The sequence below is a fragment of the Lygodium microphyllum genome, chromosome 2 (genome assembly GCF_053477565.2).
Source record: "Lygodium microphyllum isolate KBCC chromosome 2, Lygodium_microphyllum_v1.1.10, whole genome shotgun sequence".
In the NCBI taxonomy this organism is placed as follows: domain Eukaryota; kingdom Viridiplantae; phylum Streptophyta; class Polypodiopsida; order Schizaeales; family Lygodiaceae; genus Lygodium; species Lygodium microphyllum.
This window is the reverse complement of record NC_141136.1, coordinates 48,981,706-48,989,216: the sequence shown is the minus strand read 5'-3', so window position 1 is coordinate 48,989,216 and position 7,511 is coordinate 48,981,706.

Here is a 7,511-nt window from a genome sequence, read left to right as displayed (position 1 = left end):
CGGATATGTATTTCTTTTTCCCATCCTGCATAGACAAATGAATTTTTCCAATCTGCACAATAGGATGTGCAGTATCATCACCGGTCTCCACAAATCCTGGTTTTTCCATTTTCCTTGCATCCTCCATCCATTCTGCATGACCTGTTATGTGGTTTGATGCACCTGAGTCAACATACCATACATCGTTGCTTTCTTCTGCACTTGTCACAGAATTGTTCATGTTCTGCACCATAAACAAATGCTCATTTCTATCATCACCCTATCTACTAGAAGATGCATAATTCCCTTGTTGCAATTTTCCATTCATGATGTCATTCTGCTTTTTATAGTAGTCTTTAGCCATATGACCCATTTTACCATAGTAGTAGCATTCAACATTGCTGTTTGCATTTTGGCCTCTTTGCCATCCACCACGACCTCTTTGGCTCCCCTGCCTCTAGAGTTACCACGTCCTCCTCCATAGTACTGGTTTTCTTGAGTTTGCTGCATATTCTGATTTCTACCACGGCCTCCAGATCGGCCTCCTCTACCTCTGCCTCTACCTCTTCCAGCATTTGAGTAGAAGACAGCTTCTTTTGAAGTTCCTCCTGAAGAAGATGCACCACCATTTCTCTGCTCCTCAGAAATTAGAAGAGCAATCAACTCTTCAAAATCAGGAAATCTTTCACGGACAGAAATGGATGTTCGGAACTGTGCATAATCCTTTCCTAGACCATTCAAGGTCACAGAAACTAAATCATCATCTTCCACTGGCGACCTAATGGAAGCAAGTGCATCTGCAATCTTCTTCACCTTCATGTGGTACTCATTGATGCTCATATTTTCTCTTTGCACATTATGCAACTCTTGCTTGAGCTGCATTTTCCTGGCTTGTGTATTTGTGCTATACATTTTTGACAAAGTATCCCATGCCTCCTTTGGCGTACTTGCATCTTGAATATGCAGAATCATAGAGTCTGAAATGCTGATAGACAGCCAGTACATAACTTTCTTGGCTCTCTCATGCCATGCTTTAAATGCATGCATTTGCTGTTGATTGGGAACATCAGGAAGAACTGGTTCTTCTTCATTTCCTACAACAAATTCCCAATATCCTTTCCCCATAAGGAAATTCGTCATTCTAAACTTCCATGCTTGGAAGTTGTTCTTATCAAGCTTTTCAGTGACAATCTGTGAAAGAGAATCAGACGCCATTACAGAACACTGCAAAAAATCTTGTCACTGCAAAGAACATAGCTTCAGCCTCACAAGGGCAAATCTGCAAATTTGACGAAAGTGGTATTTGACCACACAGTCACTTCCTAGTGATGATTTTGCATCAACAGGCAACAAGGATGATTCTGTAACTCCCAATGTCTCTGCGCACAGGCATACGATACAATTTCTACAGCAACTTTTCACCGACCTGTAGAACAATGGTCACACAACATAAAACAAGGCCTTTTCCTGAGTGCGTGCAGAAAACTTTCGCCTCCAAAACAGGCCCCAAAATAGCCTCAAATAAAAAAAACAGAGCAACCAAGGGCTAAAGCCCTTACCCGCAGCATATACTACCCTCTTGCTACACCGCGAAGGGCGTCTCAATATGAGAAAATGCACTCTTGCACTTTTCGCCTGTGCTACTTGCAGAGACTTGCTCCCAAAACAGAAAAATGAAAGCAACACTGGTCCTCTTACCAGAACACCACAAACTTGGCTTGCTTTCTTGAGCTCCTTACCACGAACAAGGCTCTGATACCATGTCAAGATTGTGGGAGAGAAGGAAGGAGTCTCACTTGTAGATTTCTTGCTTACACAATGGGGGAATACACACAAGGGTGGAGGCTGAAAACAATTTTCCTCTTCTTAGTCGTGTAAGCCAAAAAGAACTCTAGTACATAGAAATAGAAGAACCCTATATATGGGTCTCAAACCAAACTCAACTAACTAAGGTGGCATACTAACTGAGCCACAAACTAGAGTAGATAAGGATAGCTATCATCTAGCTATTATTCATGGGCGGTGTACCAACCGCATCTGCAAACTGACAAGTCTGTGACATAAATGCACAATGGTCACCCTGGCATATCACGAGTGGAGCTCAATATCTCAACAAAAGGTGTCGCGCAAATCCATCCATTTTTTTTCGGAATCTATTTCGAGAAATCCAGATGGACCTTGTCGAGTTGTTGCTCCAGCTCCTCCAAGTACCACTTTGAACCACTGCACATCGAATAGTATCATGGAGAAGCTACGGTAATCCACCGTAACAATACTTTTCTAGTTCCCAAAATACTCCATCTCATCCGCAACCGTGTTTGGATCTGTTGCTCGTTGCCGGCTCTCTTGCTCGAACCTTGCCATGATACCACAGTCCATTGTGGAGTGCATTTTGTCAATCGCTCCACGCAAAAATGCCGTCTGCGCAACCACGCTACACTATATATTTTGTACTGTACATTGAAACACTCAAATTAGATGTCTCATATAAAATTTAGATACGACAGATTCTAAACCCCTCATCACCTTTGGACTACATCCCCTCGAGAATTTCCACTCCTCCATTGAGACCTCTGTCCCTTCGCGAGATGCTGCGGTCAATGCTCCATGCAACCATCGCGTTGACATAAACCGCGGCATCTCCTCCATGCCTTCGAGATATCGGATCGATTGATGACGCGTACTATGTCTGAATTCAGCTCGCGCATCCTCTCGATCTTGCCTAGCGATCTAGTACTTGGCGACCCACGTCTCCATAGAGGCATGGTGCAACATACAAAAGCGATTCACCTTCTCTTCCATTGAGGCATCCATTCTTTTTTCTACCCCATTTCCAACCACCACATCTCCACTCAGTCTATCATCGTCCTTGAGCGACCATAGCATTTCATTGTCTGGTTCCACCATTGGTAGCCATTGTGAAATATGCACTAGCGCCTCAAACACCAACTAACCTTTGGCCATGCTACCTTCTGGCCGAGCTCGTTGTCACACAAAGCCTTTCAGGGTTTTCATGAAGCGCCTCAAGAAGAACATCCATCACGTATGGACAGGTCCAGCAATCTCCACTTCATCCACAAGATGCACAAGAAGGTGGATTTGTATCGTGAGCATGCTGGTGGGCAGGTATTTCTCAAAGAGATAGACCGTCTCCACTGCTCCCCACCTCGTGGATTCAATAGAGGACGTCTTAATCTCCTTCTGTGAGATCCATTGCACCAAAGTCGACAACCTGTAAATGGCCTAACGTATTTCTAGAGTAAGACATCCTACGATCGCGATCGGTAGTACAAACTGCTACAAATGAGAAAGCATTATGAATAATGGCTACATTCCAAATAGAAAAATGCCCACGCTAATTACAATACATTCGTAATACAAACCTGACATATCTCATGCCAGTCATGGGATTTTAGCCCTGATAATTGGTCGTCTTTAGAAAATACGGACCTAAGAGAACGCATCATACCCGTCAGAGTGTGGATAGACTTGATTACTTGCTTCACAATGCACTCTTATTTAGTGGACAAAACCCAAGGAGCGCCGAGGAAGCTGCACAAGACTATCAGCACTCGACTGCGGCCAAAGCGCCTCTATCTTACCTACCTCCTTCAAATCCATTCGTGCCCCTATAGTGTCTCTCTTTCCTGTGATGTGGTCCCATAACAAGCTGCCCACATTCTTGAAAATATGCATGGGATCCAACAAGTGGTTGACCTATAAGTGGGTCCAATATGGCAACTCGTAGAAAAATGAGAACCACCGCATTCCATTTGGATGTGATTCTGCGTGGACCGTTTTCAACTCGTACCAGCTTGCGGGGTTCATATGTGTTGGAGGTCATCCAAGGAAACCTTCCTTGAGTTCATGATCCTCTGGCAAGAAAGTAGCGTGTCCTTGATATACCATCTTCTTCATGGTTCGTGACCTTTGGGAGTCTAATTGTGGCCCGCACAATGGACATGCATGATAACCTAAGGTAACCAGACCTATTCCAATACCACGACCTAGTGAATACTTGCTTGAACGAGATAAAATATAGATATTACTAGCGAGAACGGAGGCCTGCTCACCTGAGCACTCTCCGAATCCCGAAAAATCATGCATCGTCCACATGAGAATGGCTTGAATATTGGCTGACCGTTGACCATCGTGCCTGCTCATATCTTGCACGGTGCCCCCCTCCTCCCACAAAATCTTAAGCTCATCGACTAATGGACGAAGATACATGTCCATATTTTTGACTTTGTAGCGGTCGGGGACGAGCAAGCTAAGGATGAGATGTCATTTCTTCATAGAAAGCCATGGAGGGATATTGTAGTTGACAAGGACTATAGGCCACACACTGTAAGAAGTTGATCACATACCGAATGGGTTCACACCATCCATTGCAAGACCGAGCCAAAGATTCCTTGGCTCTCGAGCAAAGCTTGGGAAGGTGGAGTCAATGTGGCTCCATGCATGCGAATCCGCTGATATTCGTTGAACTCCATCCATGGACCTATTCTGTGCATGCCTTGTTGTCAAGCTCGCCATGCCGGATGTACGAAACATGTAGTTGATGCAGGGGATAAGCGGAAAGTGTCTGAGAACTTTTTGAGAGATGGTTTGCCCTTGCAAGTCCTATTGATACCTATGAGCACCACACTTTGGACATGTCTCCATAGTCTCATATTGTCCTCGAAACAGTATGCAATCGTTGATACATGCATGGATGTTATTGTAGTCCATGCCAAGCTTCCGTAAAGCATGTCGTGCATCATCACAAGACTCAGGCATAGTATTTGCAGGTGGTAATATATGATATTTCAATATGTTAACCTCAACACGAAGAAAGCAAAAGAAAGTGGAAAAGGCGCAGGGCAAAGGCAGAAAAAAGATAGCCCGACTGAAGAAAGAAAAGGAGAAAAGGCCAAAAGCGCAAGGGCAACCTTAAAAGTCCAAGGCAAATACAAAAGGGGAAAGGCACATTTTTAAATAAAAAGGTACACCCTGAAATCTTGTAAAAGAGCGTCGGGCTCTCACCCGTGCAATTTGTAAATGTAGAGGGGCGGTGAAAAGGAAGCTAGGAAGATAGAAGGACAATGGAAAAAAGGGCCTAGGCTATGGCCGGCCATGTAAAAAGGGAAAAAGGGGATGACCACCCAAAAGGGATTTAGGGTTTTGTATATAAAGTTGAAAAGTGAATGAGGAGCTCATTCTTTGGTGTGTGGCAAAAGGAGCCTTCTTCTTCCTCTCGTCTTCTCTCCTTCTTGCTTGTGTGTGCTCTTGAGAGAGGGAGTGTGAGAGTGTGAAAGAGTGAGGGTGTGTGAGAGTGAGGGATCAAGAGGGTGAAGCTCTTCACCATCTACTCTCCTCTTCTTCTCTTCTCTTCTCTTCTCTTCTCTTGCGTGCGCGGCTATGGAGGATGGAGCTTGGAGATGGAGGAGGCTTGAGGATGCTTGAGCTAGAATCTAGGATCGTGGAGCTACCGGAGTGCAAGAGAGAGGAGGGTACTCGATCGAGCATCAAGGTAAGCTCACTACACGTAGGATCGACGGCGCATCGGCTAGGTGAGAGATAGCCATTAGAGCTCGCTTGGAATGCTTGAAACAATAAGCGGTCCGTGGGTCTTGGCGGTTGAGTGCCACATTTTGGTTCCGTTGCCGGGACCACGGATTCAAGCTTGAGCACTTGCATGCCTCATATCGAGCATCGAAGTAGGGTATTCATCCTCGAAACGGAGCTTGAGATAGGTAGAAAGTTGGGTGTTGTCGATCTTCAGAACAGGTAAGTATTTTGGGATATTCTAGTTGTTGATGATTGGAAAACATGGAGAAACTAGTTCAATGTTTTACTTTCGATTTATGTTGTGTTTAGGGCAGATTAACAGTAGGAAATCACACACGAAGAGGCATAGGGTTGCTGCTGTGAAACAGGGGGAAAATAGCAGAAAACAGGGGGAAAAATGGAGTAAATGTGAAGGTAACTGCGTAGGAAATGCCAGGAAAGGGATCTATAGTGTTCAGGGAAGAACCAACGGGGTATAAACTCTGGGCGGGCAAGAGAATCCCCATTTCCAACCAACGAAGAGTAAGAGAGAGAGAGAGTGAGAGAGAGAGCGAGTTTGGCAACTGTCCGATCGACCAGGGCACGGAGGACATTGCGTTCAGTGATCCGAGGTAACCGATCTCCCCCTCACCACTCCAACTCCATCACTGGTGAATTTTGTGGTCAATAGTAATAGACATCTGGAGATAGTTGGGCGAATCCGTGTACGCAAGCTCATCGGACCGGCGGACTCGGACGTCCGACCCAGTGTCCGATTCCCAAAATCGGACACTCGGACAACCGTCCGATCGGAACAACCTGTCCGACTACTAGGATCGGACCAACCCGTCCAATTCTGAGAATCGGATGCTCGGACCACTCGGACACTCAGACTCGGACCAACCTGTCCGACTCGGACGCTTTGACTCGGACCCACCCTGTCCGATCGGACAAATTAATACACGTCACCAATCGGACCACCTGCCCGGTCCGATTCCCAAAATCGGACCCGCCCATAATCCGACCACTAGGATCGGACACTCGGACCAGTCTGCCCGATTCTAGAAATCGGACCACCCTATCCGATTGGACCATTCGGACGAATCGGACCACCCAAAATCGGACCAACCCAGAATCGGACCCCCTTGTCCGATTCTTCGAACACTTGCCTGTCCGACTTTTGAGAATCGGACACTCCAACCTTGAGACTGCCACTCAGCCCTGAGACACCTGGTCCGATTTCCAGATTCGGAGCACTGGTAAATCAGACGTCCGATTCCCAGGGTCAAACCAAAACTAAGACCTGACCCATCCACGGACACACTGGGGCACTCCCCCAGCGACCCACCCCCACGTGAACAACAGGAAGCAGCACAAGACCTTAGAACCCGTAGAACGGCCAGAACTGGAGTAGCAAAGCCTATCAGGCCCGAAACGAGTGAGAGTGAGTGAGAGTCGGGGAATTGCTCGCAGCACTCAGGTTGAATTTTCACACTTGAAGTACACTTAGGAAAGCTGAAAGCCTGATTGAGCACAAGTGCATGAGGAAAACACACTCACGAGTGACCATAAGTTGAGCACTGCATTCAAAAATTAAAGGAACTCACTCAGATAAATCGCCCAAAAAACCCACCAATAGGAGAAGACCCAAGGTATAGGCAAACGCGTGAAGCACAGGGTAGAGTCAAGCAAGGAGCGTCAACGACAAGGATCTATTGTACGAGCGGGCGCAAGAATCCAACCATGACAGAGGGAGGCTCAGACCATCGGTTTACAGGGGAGCTCAATGTGAGCGCATTCCTAGACGCTATACAACAGATGGTGAGCAATTACGATGCGCATGCCCGGTATGAGCACCGTGGCAGGACGGCAGATGAAATCATTGCGGACCTAGAGGAGGAGACAAGGCTAGCCCGCAAGCAGGGCATAGCCGAGTATAATAGAGACCAACAAGCCAGGAGCCTAAGGCAAAGCATGGAGCTGCATGAGGTGCAGCGAGTGCT